Raw genomic sequence first — 25,056 nt, 5'->3', positions numbered from 1 at the left:
TTGCCAGCAGAATGTTAGGAGAGCACAGGTTAAAGAATGATGAAAACATTTTTACCTTTACAAGTGTTTCCAGTTGGCAAATTTGGTTTAATATTAAAAAATAATCTAAAACCTCCGTTCTTTGGGGTCCCTTTAAGCAAATAAATGTATTCTAAAAAAGAATATTTTTAATATAAGCATAGATGTATAATTTAAATTATAACTTTTAATAGTGTTTATTAATAAAATATTATAGTGTTTATTAAGTGATTATATTCAAGACAAGAGACATTATATGTAATCATCAAAAGATGAATTTGGTAACTAAATTAACTACATAGCTATTACCGTCAAATGTACATAGTTAGTAGATAACATCAGTTTTTCTGTGCTCCGTGCCTAAAATATACTGTTTCCTTAATTTTATCATTTAATTAATAACCTCAACATTACCTTATTTTTTTTTAATGTTTATGTTTGAGAGAGAGAAAGTGCAAGCAGGGGAGGGGCAGAGAGAGAGGGGGACAGAGGATTTAAGAGGGCTCTGTGCTGCCAGTAGAGAGCCCAATGTGGGACTTGAGCTAAGGAACTGTGAGATCATGACCTGAGCCAAAGTCAGACACTTAACTGACTGAGCCACCCAGGCGCCCCACCATTACCCTACTTTTGATACTTCAGAATAGTATCTTTCTCCATATTGAGTCTCACATGTAAACAGTTACCAACTATTGCATTTTCCGCCACACTATTTCTTGCCATTTTCCCTTCTCTCCTTTTAAAACTATTGTGATAGCTTTCCATTTTGCCTCCCTTTTATATAGATAACACAGGTTAATGCCCCTTAGCTACTTCATTTTTTATGCTCAAAAGTTTTCATTCAGTTCTTCATTACTGACAAAAAGGTTTATCAATTTCCTGGACTGACATCCAGGGTTCCCCATGATGTACCCCCAATTCACTTTTCCACATTTACTTTCTAACATCGCTAGGGTGATTTTTATAATTCCAATCCAACTAGTATATTTATTGTTGCACAAATTTTCCTTCATCCCATATCTTGAATCATTGCTCATGCATTTTCCAACTTCAAAAGTGTTCTTATTTTGTATTTTCTATCCATTTAAGTCTTCATCTTTTATTTCCAAACCTCTGGTCAAGCTATCCAGCCTTCATTTTGATCGCAACTTCTTCCTGCTTCTAAATCAGTGCATTGCCAATACCATTTCTTTGACATAAATATGGTCTATGTGTAGATCTATTGCTTCTCAATAATTTCCATGAGTGTTAGATCATGATTTGAACTGAATAGAAAAGACTCAAACATTGCTCTTACGTTACTGCTTCTAATAAGTCTTTGCTTTTGACTCTTCTCTCATTTGGTCTGTATGTTCCATTTTGTTTCTCCTATTGAACTTTTTTAGTAGAAAGGTAGTCTTTCTAAACTCTTATGGATCTGAGACTGTATTTCTGTTCCCTTTGCTTAGCTGGGTATAAACCCATGGGTCTTGGACTTTTGCTTCTGAATTGGTTAGACTTGTTACATTGTCTTCTGACACTTAATGCTGTAGAGTCTGATTTTTCTTAACTAGAGAGTTAAGGTCTTTTGTTTTGCCTCAAAGCTTGAAAGATTTACTTTCTTATCCCTGTAATTCTAAAAATAATTGCCAGTTTGTTTAGGTGTAAGATGTTAGAGGTTCTGTGGGATTTCAGGGCTTGAATTCTTGTTTCTGAGATCTTGGGTGGGGAGAAATCACAGATAAAATAAGGCAATCACATGCAAAGTGATGCATCACTTTATTTAGGACTTCTCCAGTACTCAATATCCTCCAAATGTGGGATTTCTAAACTGGGAAACACAGCTTATACTGTGGGATTTAGTGAAGTTATCTGCTTACCAGAGTCCACATACCCAGCCAGCCACACAGATGATAGCAGCTTCCACAGAGGGCCAAGCTCCAGGAATCTCCCACTACATGGGAATGGGAAATGAGCATTTGGTAGGCTTCCTCTCTTTTGAAGAGCAGGAACCAACCGCCTTTTCCCATTAGTAAAATGTGCCAAAGAATGTCCTGGGCTCCATCCAAACCAGGGAGTGCTTACTTTTTTGTGGAGAGCTATGAAGTAGATGAAAAAAGTAGAAATGGGGGCAGCTGGGTGGCTCAGTCCGTTAAACATGTGACTCTTGATTTCGGCTCAGGTCATGATCTCATGGTTCATGAGATGGAGCCCCACTTGGAATTCTCTCTCTCACTCTCTTTCTGCCCCATGCATGCTCACTCTCTCTCAAAGTAAATAAATAACCATTTTTTTAAAGTAGAAATGACCTCTTGCATATTTAGACTCCCTCCCCATCACACTTTTAAAAACAATATTTAGCCTATTCTTCCATTGGTAATTATCACGATACTTAAAGAGAACTTTTGATTTCTTCCTTAGGAACTCCAAACATTTTTAGCTTTGATTTTTGTTCTTTGCCCTCCCCATTCATCATATTCATTCTAGTCACTTCCAGCACTTTTGTCTCTTTTCTTTCTATTCAGAAATAGCCTCTCAAGTCTGCTTCTATATTCTTAACATGGTTTCTTTTCCTGCCCTTTCAGGCCCTCACTACCCTCTAATTTGAATTATAATAGTGGGGACACATATTTTTTTTTCTTACAGTTTTTTATTTCTCTCATCTCTTTCTCTCATACTATTGTCCTTTTATCCTCTTTTTATTCACTCCACAAAGTGTTCATTAAGCATGTATCTTTTACCAGGCATTGTTGTAGACCCTGAAATATAACAATGAATTCCTGAAATGAATACTTGCTGAATGCTTGGTCTATTCCAGGTACTGTTTTAAGTCCTTGCTTATATCAACTCATTTAATGTACCCCATTACCCTATAATGTAGGTTTCATAGATTGTCAGAGGCAAACCCTGAGAGAAGCATTTGCGTGCAGACACTTTAAGTGGGAAGGGATCTCAGGGAGGACTGGTAAGGGAGTGGCAGACGGAGATGGAGAAGGAAAGGAAGGAAAGAGAGCCTTGACAGGGTGTGTAGACTATGGGCAAACCTCTGGTATAGAGATGGCTTCAATGTTCTGCCCAAGGGGTGACTAAGTGGACATATTTATCTTCAGACTTTCACTCATTATAGTGTGGAGTTTTAACTCCTTGGCACCTCTGGCCTACCCTGCACAAAGGTTGAACACTTACTTTCTCTAGGCCAGAGGACACTTTCCGGCTGAAGAGTGTAGGTGCTGCAGCGTGAAGCCATCTGACGGTGCAAGAATGGTGCATGCTGAGGCATCGGGATGCTAATCACATCAGCTACATTTAGTACTGAATGAGAAAAATAAAGCAAAGAGAGAGTAAGTAACTTGCTTAAACTCACACAGCCAGGAGAGGTGGTAGATCCAGGATGTGAAGTCAGGCCTTTAATCACCGTGATACACTGCCCTTGTGCTCAAGTGCTGTTAAGATTATGCCTACTTTAAAGCATGGGCAATAAAGGGCAATAAAGAGTGAAGGAAGCTGCTGTTCAACAGAAGAGCCTTTCTGAAGAGGGCATCTGTGTACAGAGCCATGCTCAAAGTGGGACATGAGCCTCAGGACCTCAGGATACCTCAGGAGAGAACCTTACAGTGTGGAGAGTGGCATATTTAAGTAAGCGTATTTAAGATACAGCAAGGAGAGCGGGGTCGCTGGAGCAGGGTGAGTACAGGGAAGAATGACAGGTAGCCAGGGGCCTTATCTTGTAGGGCTCAGATGCCTGTGTAAAACTTCCTGTGTTTTAAGCTCCTACATCACTAATGCTGTTCTTTCTGTTTCCTATTGAGTACATCACTTTTCTAAGATGTTCGTCTAGTACCGCTGTCGAAATGTTTTCAAAGATCTTCTCTTCCTATGACTTTTCAGAATCAAGTTCTTTTTTCCTTGTTTTGGAGTGTTTTCCAGAGGCACTGTGTGTTTTCATTTTCTTGTTTGTACATTTGTGTAACAGGGACAACCTCTCCAGAGCCAGGACGGGTGTGTTGCTTTTCTCTCTACTCCTTTGTTTGGCCTTTCACAGCCAGAGAGTACGACAGGGGAATACACAAAGCTCCGAGCCCGGTTCCTCATATCTAGAAGGCTTTCCTTTTCTGCAACATTACTGCTCTGCAGTGGGATCTTTTCTTCTGCTCCCCACTATGAGCGAGCCAGCTGGGGTCCATATTTCTTCAGGAAGTAAAGGGAAATTAGTGGTTATGCACAGATGGCATCCTGGGCGGTGCTGTAGGCAAAGGCACAGAGAGGAGGAGTTCTGTGGCAGGGCCCTGGATCTGTGAAGAGGGGCACGGGCGTGGGGGTGTGCAGGGCAGTAGTGGTGGACAGAGATTACTTCTGCTGCCTCAAAAGGCAGTGGCTGTGCAGCAGACAGCTTCTCAACAGTTATTTTCTTCCTGGCATTTTGTAGAATGCGATGGTGTTCATGAGCACGACCCACTTCCCTGTGGGTCTGTAGGGGTTTGTGCATTTCCTAATGCGCTAGAGGTAACTCTACCCCTTTCCGAATTAGTAAATCATAACAGAATGCAAGCACTCGTGTAACCTTAGATGTAATTGTACTCAAATATATATAAAAGAATATTAATAAGAAACCACACATTTCTTACCTCACAGCTGGCCTCAATGCCCAGACACTCAGTTTTTACGTTGTCAAAAATCTGTCATGTCTTCAAGGTAGTGGGGGGCATATATGGGGTCTAGGAAGGCAAACAGCAGAGGGAGGACCAATGGTCATTTTGGCAGCATTTCAGGTGAGTAGATGTATTTCACGGGCATTCCACTGGGTATACTTTTAAGGCCACGTTAAGCCATTTAAAAATTCTCTCCAGATCCTAGACTTAGACTTACCGTAAGTACTTTCGTTAGCTGATATTATTTGTTTTTCATTTTTTTTTTACTTTTATGTTTAGTGTTCATACTTATTTTAGTGGGAAATTGGAAAGGCCCATATCGGAGACATCTGCCTAGATGGCAGTTTATCTCACTGACTTTTTTTTTTTTTTTTTTATCTCACTGTGCCAATTCAATAAAACTAGATTTTTTTTATTTAAAGTGCTTTAGTTTCAAAAACCATATTTAAAAACCTATATTATTCTGAGGCAATAAAATGCTGAATCACATATTGTTCCTGTATTTTATAGCTCTCATATATTAATTTATGAATATCAGTGATTAGAAGTTTGTTTTTTTTTAAAGTATGTTGTCAATCTACTTATATACCTCATACCCCAATCCCCAGAAGTTTATAGAATATTTTAAATACTGTCATCTTAGGGGCACCTGAGTGGCCCGTTTGGTTTAGTGTCTGACTCTTGGTTTTGGCTCAGGGCGTGATCTCACGGTTTCACCAGTTCCAGACTGCGTCGGGCTGTGCGCTGGCAGTGCGAGCCTGCTTGCGATTTTCACTCTTCCTTTCTCTCTGCCCCTCCCCCACTCGTGCTGTCTCTGTCTCTCTCAAAATAAATAAATAAATTTTAAAAAAATACTGTCTTATTGAACTTACATGTTGATATTAATTAATATGGGAATATACTTTGTATGTATCATAATGAATTTCATATTACAATATTTTACTTGAATACATTTAGATGCTAGCTAAAATTATTTCACTTTTGTGATTCAATAATTACATACAAGTATGTGTATATTTGTGTAGTTATATTATTAAATAAAATATTAAATATATTAAAATATGTGTGTATGTTTACTAATAGTACATATATTTAAATAATGTTTTATAGATTTTATATTATATAGTAAATTGAACGTAGATAATTAAATACTGTGATATACTTGGAGGAAATATTATTTTGTTAAAAAGGAAAATGATACATGCAGAATATATAAATTTATATTTTCAAGTGCTTAACAATATATTTTATGAGTGATGACCCATTACTCATGCAAGCCAGAAACAAGTTATGTCTAACCCTCTTGGAGCAGATTCTTGGGTGGCCAGTCCTGATTTCAGTATTTTCTTCAGAATGGGAGGTTTGTCTGGCTTACACTTACAGTTTTGTTTTAAACTTATTTCATAGTTGTATAGCTCTGGTGTGGGATATATCGATTTTCATGAAAACCTGAGAATTTTTTCTGGGAGGTAGGAGAGATACTTTCCAACGCCTCCGCTGTATTCTGAAATAGAATGGACTCAGGCCCAGAGGCAGGAAAGGGCATGGGATTCCTGAACGGAGTTCCCAGGAAGGTTACGACAATAGAACAATTAGGACTGGAGCCCAAGCCTGGTTCTGGGACAGAAGGGAGAGTAAGTGATGTAAAGAGCTGGTTGGGGGACCGCCCTGCCTGGGGGAAAGCCCTGCAACTCAGAATATTGGCAGAGTAGGAAGTGCTCGTGTACACAGACACAGAGATGCAACAGGCCCACTGGAGTCTGGATCCCTACGCCTGTGAAAGGCTTTGGACTATCAAAGAACTGTTGGCTCCAAGTAACCGGTCCGGTCTAGCAGGTAAGCCACTGAAACCTACCCTCAAGGAACCACAGAGCAAAGGATCCATGATAGCCACCAAAATCAGGAGCGGGCTCATCTCCTACTTTTTTTTTTTAAACTTGATCTGCCAATGATGATGATGATGATGATGATGATGATAGCGGCTGGCAAAGGGTTTACTTTGTGTCAGGTGGTCTTTTGAAAGTGCTTAATATGCATTAATTGTATTACTTCTCATAAATATGCCGTGAGAAAGTATGTCCATTTAAAAGGTGAAGAAATTGAGGCACAGAGAGGCATGTTTAAATGCGCAGCATAGTAGTTGGATGAGTTGGCCTCCTCAACTTATATTCTGACTTCCAGGTCATCCCCTGTGTCTATCCAGCAGCCAGTGGATCTTCTGCTGCAGTCAGTGCATTAAACTAGGAATGAACCACATTGAATTCTTCTGTATTCCCCCTACTCCTAGCCATATTATTAAGCAACATAGAGATTGTGGACCTTTAGCAGGGGTGGGGTAAGCCTCAGAAGGGACTAACAGGGCTTCCTGCTGTTATCTGTGGGGTCCTGAGCCTCACAATCAGGGGCCTGACTGTTGCATGTGCTTTGTAAAGAAAGTTGCCTTAGACTGAAATATGCATGCATCATATGTATTTATGCCTGTGATAATTCGCGATCTAAGTTAAAGGTGGCACAGAGAGCAGATAACTTTCTTTCATGATCGAGTATAATGAGATTACTCTTGAAGGGACCAACTTTGTTCAAGATGCAAATCTAGAGGTTTGTGACTAGCTACAATCCGCCTGGCTGTTGATAACTTGTAGACTGTGTGCTTTGATGCTTTCACAAAATCTCCAGTTGTCTTGAGCAAACATCTGCTCTTGTCATTTCCTTTGCAATTCTTTTTCACAGCATGTTACCTCATCTGAGAGAACCCACAGACTATAAAGGCTGACATGAGGTACTATCCGTTTCTAGCTACATGTAAGAATGTGCATCAATTTAAGTAACTTTGGATATCTTTTTATTTCATTTCTTCTCTTCCCCAAGCCCCATTATAAGCTGCCAATGATTTTTCATTTCTTTTTATTTTTTTGTTTTTTTCCAACGTTTTTATTTATTTTTGGGACAGAGAGAGACAGAGCATGAACGGGGGAGGGGCAGAGAGAGAGGGAGACACAGAATCGGAAACAGGCTCCAGGCTCCGAGCCATCAGCCCAGAGCCTGACGCGGGGCTCGAACTCACGGACCGCGAGATCGTGACCTGGCTGAAGTCGGACGCTTAACCGACTGCGCCACCCAGGCGCCCCTCATTTCTTTTTAAAGTGCTGCTGAAAATCAGTTTTGAAGACTATTATCGGAGACTTGTATTAAAACAATCAGAATCCCAAATCATTTTTTTTTTTCTAAAATAGAAGCTTATTCTGCATATGTGCATATTTCCAGCTTCTCCTTTTCAGGCACATTATTTTAAGATGTGCTTTGAGCAAATATGTCTCTAAGTTATACACATACACACCCGTAAAGGAGGCAACGTAAGAGGATCATCATGAGGCATCCCTAAGATACCTGTAGTTGTCAGGATGGCCAATTGTTGTAATAAGCATTGACAGCATTGCTCAGTGGCTTCACATGATAAAGGCTGATTTCTTCAAAAACATTGCAGTCCAGTGCAGGTTAGTGAGGCTAAGGAAGGACCATCTGCCCCATGGAGTCAGCCATTTGGGGACTCGGATTCCTTTCTCACAGTGACTTCGCCATCTCCTAGGGCCTCTCAGTGCTCTGCTGGATCTTTGCACCTGGCTAGTCAATAAGGGAAGACAGTAAGGGAAGAGCACATGGGAGATCCAGCAGGATGTCTTTCAGAGGTGGGCCTGGAAGGGTCATGCAGCACTTCCCACATTTCACTGACTAGAACTCAGTCATGGCTGCACATAGCTGCAAAGGATACTGGGAAATGTAGCTGCCAGCCCAGGAAGAAAAGAGATACAGTTTAGTGAATAAACTAGTGCCATATGTCTCATTAAAGAGAACTCATCCTAGTGGCTGACTTGGTTCCCATCCTCTAACCCCGGAAGGTAGGTCTCTTGTGAAGGAGGGATATAGAACATATTTCCTTAATCACCTCACATAGATACCTGTGTAAACATGTATTCCCTTCATGTAAATGTGAATGCTTAGAGGCCAGAGGTAGCATCGTGTCTAGAGGCCCTTCTTTTAGTAAAATTAACAGTTCTTGTTTTTTTTTCCCCTCTCATCACCATTTCTAATCACTTGTATTTTTCATCCTGACTCTGATTTCTTCAGCGTTCTCACATTTTTTCCTACTGTCAAGGGTGGCTAAACGTAGGTAGGTGTTAGGAGAAAGGCAATTTGGTTAATTGTAAAATTCTCGTAAACTCCCAGATATAAAATCCTGCTGACATTCATGTTCTCATTCCTCGTTCAGACATGTTCCAAGTGCCCCTGCAGATCACTGTTTTCAGGGCAACTGCACTTTCACTTGCCCGTCCCTGTAAATCCAAGGCTGCACACAGTGTGGCTGTTGATACAAATGCTGATTCCCTTGATCTGTTGTTATCCACTTGTCTAAAGTGAAGCTCTTTCGGTTTGCCTCTGAGCATTAATAACTACAAATTCCTGGGCCTGTGTTCTGATTCCACGGCCTTCTGATTTCTAGTATCCATGGGGCTCTCTAATGCTTGCCTTACTCATTCTTAAAATGTTTACCTATTTTTGAGAGAGAGAGTGGGGGAGGAGCAGAGACAGAGGAAGACACAGAATCCAAAGTAGGCTTCAGGCTCTGAGCTGTCAGCACAGAGCCTCACGCAGGGCTATGAGATCGTGACCTGAGCCAAAGTCAGATGCTTAACCGACTGAGCCACCCAGGTGTCCCACTCATTCTTTAATCCAGATTAGTTTGAGGGGCTCCCATTTCCCACCCCTAGCCTATGCTGCTGGCCACCAGCCAGATCTAGAGTAACTTTTCAATTGAAGCCAACAGTTAACAGCAAAAGAAAATTGCTAATTGACAGAATTAAAAAAAAAAAAAAAAGTAAGTGGAGAGGAGAAATGTAGGCGGCTTCATGAAGGAGGCATAATTGTGAAGATAATTCCTGTACCCCTTCACATCGTATTCTTGACTGCCACCAGCAGTGTTCTGTTAGACCTTTCATGTAACACATCCCCAGCTCTAGAAATGGGAGCAGGGAAAGGAGAGCTCTTACAGTCTTTCAATTTCTATGTCTTTCTGTGGAAACAAGGGAACCTTTTCTGATAAGAGGGCAAGTGCTCTCCAAGGAGAGCACTGTAAGAGGGGCAGCCTGACCTAACTTTACGTATCCACGTGTCATCATCCCAGTTTCAGATTTTATATCCAGGGGAAGTATTCTTGTGAAATGGACACCTAAGGGGCCCCTGGGTGGCTCAGTCAGTTAAATGCCTGACTCTTGGTTTCAGCTTAGGTCATGATCTCACGGTTTGTGAGATCGAGCCCGGAGTCTGGCTCTGCACTGACAGCACAGAGCCCCCTTGAGATTCTCTCTCTCCCTCTCGTTGCCCCTCCCCCTCTCATGCTGGCTCTGTGTGTCTCTCAAAATAAATTTAAAAACAAAAAAGGAGACCTGACTCTTCATACATGTGGATTAGAGCCATTTGCTGGAAATTGGAGGAAGTCCAGCCCCTACATGCTCCAGGGATCTTCAGAGAGCTGCCAGTCATGATTAGTCACTAATTCATTAGTCAAGAATTAGTTACCTCATTCTTCCTGGAACTAATTTTAGAAAGTCCTCCATCATTTCAGTTTCTTTAGACCATCATCTCCCCCATCAGTCCCTGTCCTTGATCTGTTCTTTCATGCAGTGAAGCTGTATCAGGGACCACTAGCTGTCAGCTAATTTTTTCTTCTTCATGGGCACAGGCTACACTCTGTTTCCCAGCCTCCCTTGTATGTAAGTGTGCCAATGCCTCAGTTTACCTTCAGTGGAAGTGAGTACATGCCACAGAAGCCCAGCATACAAACTTCTCTCATGCTTTTCTTCATGCTTTTTCTCCTTCCGGCTGACTTACCTACTGAACACCAGATGACCTCGGAGCCACATAATGAAGCAGGCAAAGAATCATCATTCTGGGTCCCTGGATGACTGTGAGAGCTTCCCCATTACTCTAAACTCTGGCCCTAAACTATTACATGAGGAAAAATTGTTCTTGTTCTTTAAGACAAAGGAATTTTGAGGTTTATTTTATTTCAGTCTGGCCTATCTTAATTAATTCAGAAGGATTGGACTGGGCTTAATTTGGTGATTTTGATACCAGGAAATAGCCTAGATTAACTGTAGCTGTTTCTTCTAGAACTATCCAGTAAAGGTAATTTTGGTTCAATCTGGTCTTGGGTAGGCTTCAAGTCTGTCATGGATTTACTTCTTAGGAATTGAAGTGATTAAGTAGACATATAACTTGTGATCCATTTTCATGCCACCATTTATTCTTTCTTTGTGTTTGTCTTCTTTATTTCTTGCCCATGTGGTATGGCTAACTACTTAAAACTTAAAAAAAAAATCATTGAGAAATGTATTTTAAACATTTCTACTCTTGAATCTTTTTAAAAAAAAATTTAATGTTTATTTACTTTTGAGAGAGAGAGAGATGGAGAGAGTGCAAGCAGAAGAGGGGCAGAGAGAGAGAGGGGGAGACACAGAATCCGAAAACAGGCTCCAGGCTCTGAACTGTCAGCACAGAGTCTGATGCGGGGCTTGAACTCACAAACCGCAAGATCATGACCTGAGCTGAAGTCGGACACTTAACTAACTGAGCCATCCAGGCACCCCTCTACTCTTGAATCTTATATCTATCTATCTTATCTCTGATGTCTATGCCTTATGAGAATCTGAAATTTACAAAATGAACAAACTTAAAGAAAATGTTATTCATGCAAAAATGTGCAGTTGTTGCATATATTTTTATATATGCATTTTTACTTGCATTTATTAATTATTAATTAGCATTAGTAATACATATTATTATCTGAACCAATGGGGTAGATGAGTGACGTATGTGTTGTTTATGGATGCTGTAACAAGTAACCACAAATTTAGTGATTAAAACCACACAAATTTATTATTTACAGTTCCTGAGGCCTGAAATCCAAAATGAGTCTCAATGGATTAAAATCAAGGTGTCAATAGAGCCACGTTACATTCTGGAGGCTCTAAGAAAAATTCTGTTATCTTGTCTTTTATCAGTCTTGGAAGCCATGTACATTCCTTGGCTCAAGGCCCTCTCCCTCCATATTCAAAGCCAGCAATGATGGAATCCCTTTCATACTGAATCACTCTGACCTCCATATCTGCCTTCCTTCTGTATTTTAAGTACCCTGTGATTACACTGAGCCCACCTGGATAATCCAAGATAGTCTCTCAGTTGATTAGCTTCCTTAATTCCATCTGCTACTTTAATTGCTCTTTGCCATGTGATATAATACATTCATAGTTTCTGGGAATTAGGACATGGACATCTTTGGGAGGATACAACTGTTCTGTCTACCACAAGTCCTGTACCAAAAGTACTTGGATGATAGCCATGTCCTTAATGATTGTAAAGTCTCCACAAAAGAACAACTATGGAATGATAATACTGTGATAGAAATGTATCAGAATTTATTGTAATACATAAGAAGACCATTGAAAACAGACTGAGGTCAAGAAGAGAGAAGATATTGTCATGGATTCATTCTTGGTTAAGCTTGGTTGATTTAGTGAGAAAGGGTTGGATTAGCTAAATATAAGTAATGGCAAGAAGAGTGTGAGTATTATCTTGAAGGCCATGAGAAGCAACAAACAAAGACTTTTTAGAGTATAGAGTGGCACAGATAGTTTGTCTTTTAGAAGGATCATTCTTATAGCCCCTGGAGGGTGGGTTAGACAGAGATAAGACTAGAAGTAGGGAGATCTAAAACACTTTGACAAACATCCAGTGACTGATGATGAGAGAGTGGCGCTGGAGACAGAGTGTGGGACACGTTCAAGAACTATGTAGGAGAGATTCTCTGGCAGTTGGTAATGTTTAGCTAGACAAAAGAGAAACAAAATAGGTTCTAGAGTAACTTGTTTTTTGTTGTTTTTTTTGTTTGTTTGTTTTGTTAGGACATGGAAGTGTTAAAAATAAATATAGAAGGAACAATAGCTTTCTAGAGATAAAGACTTTTGTTTTAGATACGTTGAGTTGAATTCCCAATGGGCCATGGGCCATTCAGGGAGAAGTCCAGTTGAAAATGAAATAAATAAACATGGCGCTCAGGAGCAAAGTTAAAGAAATATAGTTTAAATGAAGATTTGATGATCTGGTGCCTTCTGATTCATGATACCCCGTCAGGGGTGGGATATTGTCAGACACATGTGTCGATTGACCATCTCCTGATTTGGTTCTCCCTAGGTGTCCATTGGTACAATGTACAATGGTACATTCTTTCACATCTAAGATTGTAGAGGTTTGGGCCTAGCCCGTTTCTCAGAAAAGCAAACAGGAAAAAAAAATCAAAACAACAATAAGATACATAAAATTAGGTGAGGATTGGACCTAGAAAAGAGGCTCTATTGCTAGTATTTTCTCTTCAGAAATTGGAGAGTAGGGTAGAGGTAGAAAGAGGAAGCATGTGACAGGGCAATTTAACACAGGTGTAGGGACACCCTGCTCACAGATGGAACTTATCTTACATGAATGTTCGTTGAATGAAAGTGAATCAACAGGCAGAGGAGTGCACAAGAGGACAAGGCTAAGTAGAGGGAGACAGAAAAAGAGAATGAAAAAAAGAAAACACTTTAGGCCAATTGAATGTCCTGTGACAATAAACTGGTGATGTTGATTTTCTGATGGATCCAGGAAAACTGTGTTCAAAGTCACTTCCAAGGAGGAATTCTAAAATAGTGTTCTGGGCAATGAGAACAGCACCAAGAAAGTGTTTAAACTCTCAAAGGGTCACAAAAGGGCATGTTTCATTAAATGCATGTATAATACAGTACACTTGGTACAAGAAATCCATCTCATTTCTTTATAGCCTCATTATGTTCATTTTTTAAAAGCTTAAAGGACAAAGCAGTGCTTTAGTGACGGCTGCACTTCACTATTATAAGGCAGAGTGCAGGGTTTAAGTCTGAATTTAAAAGATTTTTGATTGTGTAGATTCAGGATCAGACCCCAAATTGTGTGCCTTTGAGTTTGATCACCATTCAAGCCAAGCTCTGAGGCTTTTGACATTGTGAAGAAATAGTGACAGATCAAAGGATAAAGAGAAAAATCACTGCAGATAAAATTCGGTTCACACATTTTAAAGGCAGGTATATCCTATATACCATTGAGGTGCAAGGTCAAGCTGTTAGTGCTGATGAGATGGCAGCTCAAGAGAGCAGAAAACATTTTATGTTTTGATGACAGTGGAATGACCAACACACTGATCTTTAATCCCTGTGTTTGCTAGAGGGGAAAGTGAAGGAAGGCAGCAAAACAAACACAAAGCAGTTTACCAAAAAGCCATCTGTACGTAAGCTTTGAGTCTCCTCAGACTCTTCTTAGAGATGCCAATGAAAAGTCCATCCCCTTCCAGTGAAAGTGTTCTTTTCCCTCATTTGTAAAAATGAGGCAAGAATTATAAGGACATATCTTTGGTTGAGGCAGCATTACTATATTATGTTAAATTCCGTTTTTATTATATATCTATAATATGTTTTTCCTGATTTGTTTTATAACCATTAAAATGTTTATATTAATCCTTATAATTAGAATTATGAAATCTTGGAGTTTTAACAAGGGTGGTGAATCTTAGAAGCCATTTAGTTATTCTGTGCCATTTCCTAAATAATCATGCAACAAGAGTTATGATTAATACTTAAACTTTCTGAGTGGCTCAGTCATTTAAGCATCAGACTCGATTTCGGCTCCAGTCTTGATATCACGGTTTGTGAGTTTGAGCCCCATGTTGGGCTCATGCTAACAGTGATGGGCCTTCTTGGAATTCTCTCTCTCCCTCTCTCTCTCTACCCCTTCCCTGCTCTCTCTCTCTGTCAAAATAAATAAACATTAAAAAAACCTAAACTTTCTTTGTATTGACATAAAGTGCCCTGTCAGGGAGGGAAGCTATCAGGAGAATGATGTCGGCACTAATAACCACTTGCTTATTTCAGTGATAATATTTGAGGATCAGATGAGTTAAATAGATGGAAGGAAGGAAGGAAAAGAAGAAAGAAAGGAAAAAAGGGAGGGAGAGAGAAGGAGGGAGGACAGTGTAAGAAAGGGTATGTTCATGAGGAATAGACAAAAACACTGATTTTCTAGGGGCACTATAAATTAGGAAGAAGTAGAAATTATGAATGTTGCTTTAAAAATATAATATTGGAATTTAGAGAGAAGAAGTAAAGGAAGAGAAAAAAATAGAACTTGCTGTAGAAATCAGTAAACACCTTGTATTTCTTGATTTCTTTTTTAAAGATTCAAGATTGCCTTTTATCCTAACAGCTGCTGCTTTGAAGAAAAAAAAAATCCACCCACTCCTCAAGTCTCTATCTATTTGTAATTTCCCAGCTCCCTGGAGGCCTGGTGAATTGTGTGGCATTTTTCCAGAGAAAGATTGCCCAGCTAAAATCTGTAGTGTATTGCAGCCTGGGTAAACTTCAGCTATCACCGGGCTTTTCAATAATACACCTCTGTAAGGTATCTCAGTGGTTCCAAGGTATTGTCATCTTTCACACATGTTGACTGTCACAGACTACAATAGTGTACTTTCATGGGAATGGACTGAAGCCTTGATGAAATCATTTACAACCTACTTTATGACTCCTTTTAGTACAATACCTGAACTACTCCACTCAAGTCACCTGTATTTGATTGCAGCAGAATTTCTACAGGTTTAAAACTATTCATACGCATGAACGCTTCATTGAGTAAAGATTTCAACTTTGACCAATTCATAAAGTATAGAAAATGAAATCTATGTTTACTATGTTTACTTTGCATTAAGACTGTTAAAATATGCTTATATATTGAAAGGATCCAGTAAGTTAAAAATGAGCAATGCATACTGTGACAGTTTATTGAATTGTGTGCCAAGAATTATGCAAAATGCTTAAATATATTATTTATTGATTTATTCTTTACAATAACTTTGTAAAATACATATTACCCACCTTATAGGTAAAAATTCCAAGTTTCACAAAGATTAAATAACTTTCCTAAAACCTCCTACCTCTTAAGTGGCTAATCTAGGAATTGGACTCATGTGTGTTTGACTCCAAAAGCCAGGTATTTTCATTCTCTCACAATGGATATTATCTACTATATATTAATTTTCTTTTGAGGCACAGAAAAGTAACTGCAGGAAAGATTATCCGGAGAGACTAAACATTTTCTTTAAAAGAGGTAGGGAGTAAAATCATCTGTGTGGTTAAATGCAGCAGGTTATGAAAAAGGCTTAAGGCCACCTCCATGAGAAATGTCTTTGGGCATCTATAAAAAGTTAATAACTGTGGTGAGAGCCCAAATGAAAGTGGATGATGGCACAAAGATATAATGTTGTAGTCACTGGAACCCTATAGCTGTCATGTAATTCTGGACAGGAAGCATGCACAAAGCATGGACAATGGAGCTGATCCCAGAGGCAAATGATTCTGGAGACTGGAAATGGAAGATCTAAAGTTTGCATCTTGTTGCATCTACTTCTGACTCTCACTGGAACATGATGCTCTTGCAAAGGAGCAGAGGAGACACTACCCAGATGAGTCCTGGCCTCCACCTCAAACCAGCAAAGGAATTCACAAGCAAAGGGGCACATCTCATCACTGCACATTCTTTTACCTGACCCACTCCAGGCTTTGGAATTTCTAAATCAAAAGCCAAAACCTCTGTGAATCAAATATTTCCCCCAGTTGATGTCCACTCTCACTGCTGTTATTTCACATGGTACTGGGGCCACAGCAATCAGACAACGGAAAGAAATAAAAGTCATCCTGATTGACACGGAAGAAGTAAACTTTCACTGTTTGCAGATGACGTGATACTCTATATAGAAAACTCAAAAGATTCCACCAAAACAAAATTGCTAGAACTGATACATGAATTCAGTAAGGTTTCAGGGTACAAAATCAATGCACAGAAATCTGTCGCATTTCTATACACCAAAAATGAAGCAGCAGAAAGAAAAATTAAGGAATCAATCCCATTTCCAATTACACCAAAAGTAACAAGAGGAATAAACCTAACCAAGGAGATGAAAGCTTTATACTCTGAAGACTATAATACACTGATGAAAGAAATTGAAGATGACACGAAGAAATGGAAAGACAGTCCATGCTCATGGAAAGACAGTCCATTGGGAGAATAAATATTGTCAAAATGTCTAGGCTACCCAAATACCAAAAGTATTTTTCACAGAGCTAGAACAAATAATACTAAAATGTGTATGGAACTGCAAAAGACCCCAAATAGCCAACGCAACCTTGAAAAAGAAAAGCAAAGATGGAGGCAGCACAATTCCAGGCTTCAAGTTATATTACAAAGCTGCGATGATCAAAACAGTATGGTACTAGCACAAGAGTAGACACACAGATCAATAGAGCAGAACAGAAAACACAGAAGTGAATGCACAGCTATATGATCAGTTAATCTTTGACAAAATAGGAAAGAATATCCAATGGGAAAAAGACAATCTCTTCAACAAGTGGTCTTGGTAAAACTGGATAGCAACATTCAAAAGAATGAAACTAGACCACTTTCTTACACCATACACAAAAATAAATTAAAAATGGATTAAAGACCTAAATTTGAGGCCAGAAACCACAAAAAAATCCTACAAGAAAACATAGGCAGCAACCTCTTTGACATCAGTCATAGAAACTACTTTCTAGATATGTTTCCTGAGGCAAAGGAGACAAAAGGAAAAATAAACTATTGGAACTTCATCAAAATAAAAAGCTTCTGAACAGCAAAGGAAATCATCAGCACAACGAAAAGGCAACCTACAGAATATGAGAAGATATTTGCTAATGAAATATATGATAAAAGGTTAATATCCAAAGTATATAGAGAACTTTTAAAACTTAATGCCCCCCAAACATGAATAATCTGATTAAAAAATGAGTAGAAGACATGAATAGACATTTTTCCAAAGAAGACATACAATGGCCAACAGACATATGAGAAGATGTTCAACATGGGGTGCCCGGGTCACTCAGTCGGTTAAGTGTCTGACTTTGGCTCAGGTCATGCTCTTGTGGTTTGTGGGTTTGAGCCCCACATCGAGTTCTGTGCTGACACCTCAGAGCCTGCTTTGGATTCTGTGTATCCCTCTCTCTCTGCCCCTCCCCTACTCACACTCTGTCTCTCTTTCTCCAAAATAAATTAATATTAAAAAAAATTTTTTAAAAGAAAAGATGCTCAACGTTACTGATCACCAGGGAAATACAAATCAAAACTACAATGAGCTATCACCTTGCACCTGTCAGAATGGCTAAAATTAACAACACAGGAAACAACAGGTGTCGGCAAGGATGTGGAGAAAAGGGGACCCTCTAGCACTGTTCTTGGGAATGCAAACTGGTGCCGCTATTTTGGAAAACAGTATGGGGTTTCCTCAAAAACTTAAAAATAGAACTACCCTATAATCCAGCCATTGCACTAATAAGTATTTACCTGAAGAATACAAAAATACTAATTTAAAGGGATACATGCCCCCAATGCTTATAGCAGCATTATCTACAATAACAAAACTATGCAAACAGCCCAAGTGTCCACTGAATGATGAATGGATAAAGAAGATGTGTTATATCTATACAATGGAATATTACCAAGCCATAAAAAAGAATTAAATCTTGCCATTTGCAATGATGTGGATGAAACTAGAGTATAGTGTTAAACAAAAAAAGTCAGTCAGAGAAAGACAAATACCATATGATTTCACTCATATGTGGAATTTAAGAAACAAACCAAATGAGCAAAGGGAAAAAAAGAGAAAACCACACCAGAAAATATTCTTAAGTATAGAGAAGAACTGATAGTTACCAGAGGGAGGTGGGTGGGAGAACAGGTGAAATAGGTAATGAGGATTAAGAATACACTTGTTGTGATGAGCACCAGGTGTTGTGTGGATGTGTTGAATATTGTACATATGAAATTAATATTACACTGTATGTTAAGTAAGTGGAATTTAAATAAAAATTCAAAAAAAAAACGAAGAAAAAACAATTTTTTTTCCTATTTCAGAAACTGATCCTGAAATATTCAAGTATAAACACAACTGGTCTCAGAAGAATGCATTTTTTTTATACTTCCTAATATGGAACAAGCTTAGCCTTCCTTGTGGAAAAATGAGAAAGTACAAATAACCCACTGCAATTCTGAAAGGCATCACTATTCAAATTAAGGGATCTAGTGAATTATGTTCTTATAAAAGAGTTACTTCTAGAAATAAGAAAATAGATATCTTAAATTTATTTTCTCAACATGATTTCTTTTTTTTTTAATTTTTTAATGGTTATTTATTTTTGAGAGAGTGTGAGTCGGGGAGAGGCAGTGAGGGAGACAGAATCCAAAGCAGGCTCCAAACTCTGAGCTGTCAGCACAGAGCCTGAAGCGGGGCTCGAAACCCCGAACCATGAGATCATGACCTGAGCTGAAGTTGGACACTTAACTGACTGAGCCACCCAGGTGCCCCTGATTTCTAAGTAAATAGAGATTTCCATGAAATTATCCAGATATTTACTAAAGGAACTGGTAACTTAAGATCTATTATTATTTTTATTAAATAATTGCTTTGTAAGTTTTTTAATAAATATGTAAATTGGTAATATGTAGTGCGGGGTAATGTGTATTTTCAAACATTAGATGTCACAATCCTTTCAAGTGGAAATAAAGGCTACATTGAAAAGGATAACTCCTCAAAATTGTATGTAGGGAATGCATGGCTTTTGACCTACTTCATTTTTATTAATTATCTCTTTTTAGGCAAACTTGTTCATTGCATAAAGGAGGACAATGGATGGCTGTGTCCACTGAGCTCTGTCACTCCTATCGCTCATGTCCCTGGATGGCTCACTCGCAGTTCTGTGCAGCCCAGGAGGCTCCTGCTTCTCCCCCATCCCACCAAGCCTGGACCTCTTAGTTAATCACATGATGCCACTTCCAGTCTCTAAAATCATGTGCCCCCCGGGATCAGCTCTGTTGTCCAGGCTTTGTACCTGTTCCCCATTCAGAATTACATGACAGCCACGAGGTTCCAGGGACTACACCATTATCTCTTTGTGCCATCATGCATTTTCATTCAATCTCTCACCACAGTCGTTACATTTTTATCAATACCCAAAGACATTTCTCACAGAGGTGGCCTTTTTCATAACCTGCTGCACTCCCAAGCCGATGATCTTACTCCCTACTTCTTTAAGGAAAATGTTTAGCCTCTCTAGGGTCATCTTTCCCACAGTTACTTTTCTCCACCTCAAAAAAAAAAAAAAAGTAAGAAACTCTTATCTTCTTCCTGCTCCCCTTGACATGTTTATTTCTCTTCACCAATGGAGGAAGAGCTCACTGGCCTTGTTTGGAGAATAACCCTTCCACTCACGTTTATGTCCCTGCCTCTTCTCTTCCATGCTTTTGTCTCTCAATTGCTCCCATCTCTTTGGTCTCTCCCTCTTCACTAATACTTTATCCTCTGCCTACAAATATTCTCAAATACTCTGTCTATGCATGAGAGGGATATTGAAGATTCTTGGCTCTTGAAGTGTCTGGGGACAGGCACAAATGGAATGGAAGTTGTAGTAGAAGTTTTGAACAACAAAGGGTGTGTGACGGAGGGTAGAGGTGAGAACCAAGGAAACAGGGGCACCTAGGAAAGGATTATTGGAATGTTGGGCTTGATGCATTGTGAAATCATACTTTCTAGCAGCATGCACCTTTGGGAATCTGGGAGAATAGCATAAGCAGATGCCACAGGGAGCAAAGGGAATTATAGAAAAATAGTATGTATTACAATCCTAACTGATCTCTTTCTAAATTTCAGTGCATTTCTATAGAGAAGTAACTTAGCTGTCAGATACACTTCTCTGGCTAACTGCTTCATAACTCCAGATAGTTATGGAAAATGTTGCTGCCAACTTGATTTTTAAATTAGGCCAATTAGACTGAACAGTCAGGAGTCTAAGACTGACTATATATAAGAAAGAGGAAAAAAAATCTGTTTTGAAAAAGAAATCAGGCTAGCCTTTTAGGAAGGAAACAAAAATATGTTTATTAAATTTGCATGTCTAAATTTAAATGTTTCTTAATCCAATTCAATGGTGTCAGATTATTTTTAAAGACCTACTATGTGTCTAGCTATTTAGATAATGCAAATATAATTATGACAAAGTGATCTGTTTCAGGTGGTAGGATTTAGGCACATGAAACAATTAGAGAACAGAGTTGAAGCATAATCAATTGTGAAAATATATGCTCAGTTAATAACCTGAAAGAGTGGTCAGAAGAGAGAAAATCAGTGTTGGCTGGAATTATCCATAAAGGAAATGGAAAAGAAAAGCCAATGGAGGGGGTAGGAAGAGTATTAGAAAAGAGAAGAGCTATTGCGTGTCGGCCTGGGAGATCTAGTTTTCAGCTGTGGGCATATGGATAGCGGCCTGTTGTCATTAGATTTGAATATTGGTATTGGGGAAATACGAGTGGAGGCAAACAAATACTTTAAAAAGAGAGTTATCTTATCTTCAAAGTTACTTTCTAGGACACTCTTTACTCGGGACCCCAAACACTTCTGGGCAAACCTTTCTATAGTACATTTCACAGTAGAATTTCATGGTCAAAAGCATAGGCTCTGAGGCCAGACTGTTTGGGTTCAAAGCCTGGTTACACCATTTAGTGAGTTACTTTGAGGAAATTATTCAGTTTTTCTGTCCCTTAGATTTTTTCATGCATACAATGGACATCATGAGAGAACCTACCTGATAGGGCTACTGTGAAAATTGAATGACTTGATATATGTAAAGTGCTAAGCACATTGTCTGGCACAAAGTCAGCACTAAGTGGGTACTGCCATTGTTGAACTACCTTTGGTGCTTTGAATGTACCCCCTGTGTACCATTAGAACACTCCTATCGCTTCCAGTTTGCTTACAATTTTGACTCATACTTAAAATTCTGAGAGTGAGTATAAGGACTTTAACTCTTATTTTTTTTAAAAAAATGTCTAATACAGCATGACTATAGTCTCTTCATAGGGGTGAAAATTAATCTGCCTTTGCTGCCCTGGTGAGCCACCTACTCTAGGTTCCTGGTTGGGGAGGGTTATGAAGGTATGGTTGTGAAGATTTATCTACTAATTGCATAGAAATTGATTGTTATGAAGAGATTGATAATAGGTCTGTCAGGTAGGCATGATATAACAAGGACCAAGGTCTTGAGCATTTTATTTACTTTTGCAGTACACATGGAAGATATTGAGAATGGATTGAACATATTGAATAGTGGGGGCCATTGGAAATAAGAGTATGAGGAGAATGCATATGATACTTTTTGGAAAACCAGACTTAGAGTAGTTTATGCTCTCTAAGGCAGTTACTATTCATGTTCACTTTTTTCTTTAGCATGGAGTTTGAGTAAGGATAGATTCTGAAAAAAATATTGGCCTACTGTGATGATCAGTTTTATGTGTTAACTGGGCCACGATGTGCCCATAACTGGTCCACCATTATTCTGGGTGTTGCTGTGAAGGTGTTTTTGGATGAGATGAACATTTAAATCAGTAGACTGAGTAAAGTAGATTACCCCCACTAATGTGGATGGGCCTCATCCAATCAGTTGAAGGGTTGAATTGAACAAAAATGCTGACCTTCCCCCAAGTAAGAGAGGATTTCTCCTGCCTGACTACCTTCAAATTGGGACATTGGCTTTTTTCTGCCTCCAGACTTGAACTGAAATATTGACTCTTCCTGTGTCATGAGCCTGCCAGCCTTTGAACTGGAGCTAGACCATCAGTTCTCCTGCTTCTCTGGTTTTTAAACTTGGACTGGAACTACCCCATTGGCTTTCTTGGGTCTCTAGCTTGCTGACTCACTCTGCCAATCTTGGGACTTGTCAGCCTCCATAACGCATGAGCCAATTCCTTATAATAAATCACTTTCAATATGTATATTGAAATACATATATATGTGTATTTATACACACATCCCGTGTGTGTGCGCATGTGTACAAACATCCTATTGGTTCTGTTTCTATGAAGAACCTTGATACACCTACTTTATAGATTTTCCTAATGCAATAGGCGATTTCTGTCAGATCCACATGAATATCAAAACAAAAAGAAACACCATCCAAATGTTACTTGCATGAGTCTTCTTTGTACTAAATATTAGCAAACTTAAAATTAATATCAACCCTTGCAATTATGTGTTTTCTCCTATCTTAAAATAACAGAACTTTTATCTAAATTCATTTTCTAGTGATATATTTAATGATTACTTGGCTTTTCTTTATTTACATTAGATTTTAACAAGCTGGACAATCTGTACAATAATAAATAGTTTGAAGTTAATCTAGTGAAAATTCCTAAAGGAAAAAACCCCTCAGTTACTGCCATTCCTAAATAAATATGCCAAGACATTTATTTTCTTTCTTAAAATAAACAATTTCATCTTAAAGTCTGAATGTTTAAATATTTTGAGGCTCTCCAATATTTTCCATTAGTGAAATCTTAAGAGTTTCACATGTTTCAATGGCTATGAATTCAACTAATACGTTCATGACAAAATGTTAGTATAACATTTATATGTATATGTGTATATATATTTGTTTAGGCATGTGCACAAATATCTATGTACATATAAATATAGTGATAGGTGTGGCAACACATATAGCTATGTGTATTCTCTCTGTAAAGATTTCAGGCACACAAATATATTTAGGTGGAGATAAAGTATATGTTCAGAGAATGACTGATATAGCCAGTTTCCAATATGTAGTAATCATAAAAACAACCACTGCCGCAACAATGTTGATAGTTATGGTGACAAAAGTTGCAAAGGGGATGGACCTGGCAAGTTTATACAGCGGCAAGGAGGTTGCCATAGGGGTACATGGTGTCTAGTGATATTGTAAATGTGTTTATAAAGAAGCGCAAGCTGGCTTCTCTAGGTGGTTATAATAGCAAGTTGAGAAGACTGGAGCTGATCACCTCAGGGTTACTGGTCTGGGTTGGGAGTATGGAGTAAATACAGAGCAGAAGGTTTGTGGATGACCAGACTGTCTGATTTAGTTATTTATTGGCGATAGCTAGGCAGGAGAGGTCTAGACTTTACTGGGTCCTAGGGAAGTGTTCATGAATCCTGGGGAAAGCACAGGGGCCATGGTTGTGGGGTTAATAGAGTAGAACTGCCAATGGTCTTTGATAATAGCCAACATAACAAATAAGTGCTTGGATGCACTGTGCTCAGAGGGTTTTTTCCTTGACTCTTGTGCTAAAACAATTTGACCTGGTTCAGATGAGGGTTTCTAGATGGAAAACTGTTCTTTTATAGACTCTTATTTACAACTTTTCCTTGACATAGCCCCTTGGATGTCCAGTTAGCATTTCAAATTCAGCTGTGAAAAAAAATCTTGATACCTTGAACACAAACTTATTCTATCCCAGGAGTCCCCATTTCAGTGAACTGTACCATAACTATTCTTTGATTCAGCTAAAAGCTGTGCACTCACCTTTAATTTCTCCTTTACTTCACTCCTCCTCCTCTTCCTCTTTGTCCTCTTTTTGTCCTCTTTCTCCTCCAACAGCTCTGTAACTAGTCTTCCTGCTTTCTTTTTGACAAGGAATTCAGAATAATACTCTCATTATTCAATCATGCCTGATTGAAACTCTTCATTGACTTTCCAGTATGCTTAGGAAAAAATCTGAACTTGATCTCACTGACATAGCCCTGATCTGATCTGTCTCCCACCCCACATCGTACTTTCTGTTCCACCAGTTCACTCTGCTCCCCCAGCAGCCACTGTTTTATTCTTTGACCATGTTAAGCCCTTTTCCAGCCTCACTACCCTCTTCACCTCCTGTTTTCTCCTGCCTAGAATTCTTTTTTCCAGATTTATCACATGGCTCCTTTTCATCCTTCAGGTGTTTATCACTTAGCAGTCTTTGACAGACAATAGAAAATACTCCATGTTTAGCAGAAAGGAATCTAACATGATAAATTAGTGCTTACAGTATTTTTGGAAGGGCTTGGGAAAGGAAGCTCCAGGTTAGGCCTTCAGAAGTGACTCCAAGAACACCATCCCAGAACCGGCCCATCAGATCTGCAACATCAGGAAGCCACTGTCACAATTAGTAGCTTTAGGATTGCATGACCATAACCACTAGCAGGGGAAGGAATGGGACTAGCCAAAAGAAACCAGGGCATACAGTCAGCCCTGTATGTGCTATGATCACTATTCTCTGACAGATTTATCTTCTTAGGTTGCCTTAGAGAGTTCTAGATGTCTCTACCCTGGTATACTCTTGTTTACTTCTGTCGCCTTCCAGTCTCCTGGGAAGGGGTTTTGGTTAGGGGGACTAGAATAGCAATTCTCTACTTCTGGTGGCATTT

At 39.0% G+C, this 25,056-nt stretch overlaps 1 long non-coding RNA gene across 1 annotated transcript; it reads left to right on the top strand.

Moving 5' to 3' along the window:
• Positions 1-5,298: 5,298 nt before the first annotated feature.
• LOC115509141 lies at positions 5,299-24,174 on the top strand. Its single transcript, XR_003967235.1, has 4 exons — positions 5,299-5,448; positions 11,868-11,870; positions 21,053-21,059; positions 24,164-24,174. It is a non-coding gene; the product is annotated as an uncharacterized LOC115509141 (long non-coding RNA).
• The last annotated feature ends 882 nt before the right edge of the window (positions 24,175-25,056 follow it).

The sequence above is a fragment of the Lynx canadensis genome, chromosome A2, assembly GCF_007474595.2.
Source record: "Lynx canadensis isolate LIC74 chromosome A2, mLynCan4.pri.v2, whole genome shotgun sequence".
In the NCBI taxonomy this organism is placed as follows: domain Eukaryota; kingdom Metazoa; phylum Chordata; class Mammalia; order Carnivora; family Felidae; genus Lynx; species Lynx canadensis.
The sequence above is the reverse complement of the archived record's forward strand: the minus strand, read 5'-3'. Positions and strand labels throughout refer to the sequence as shown.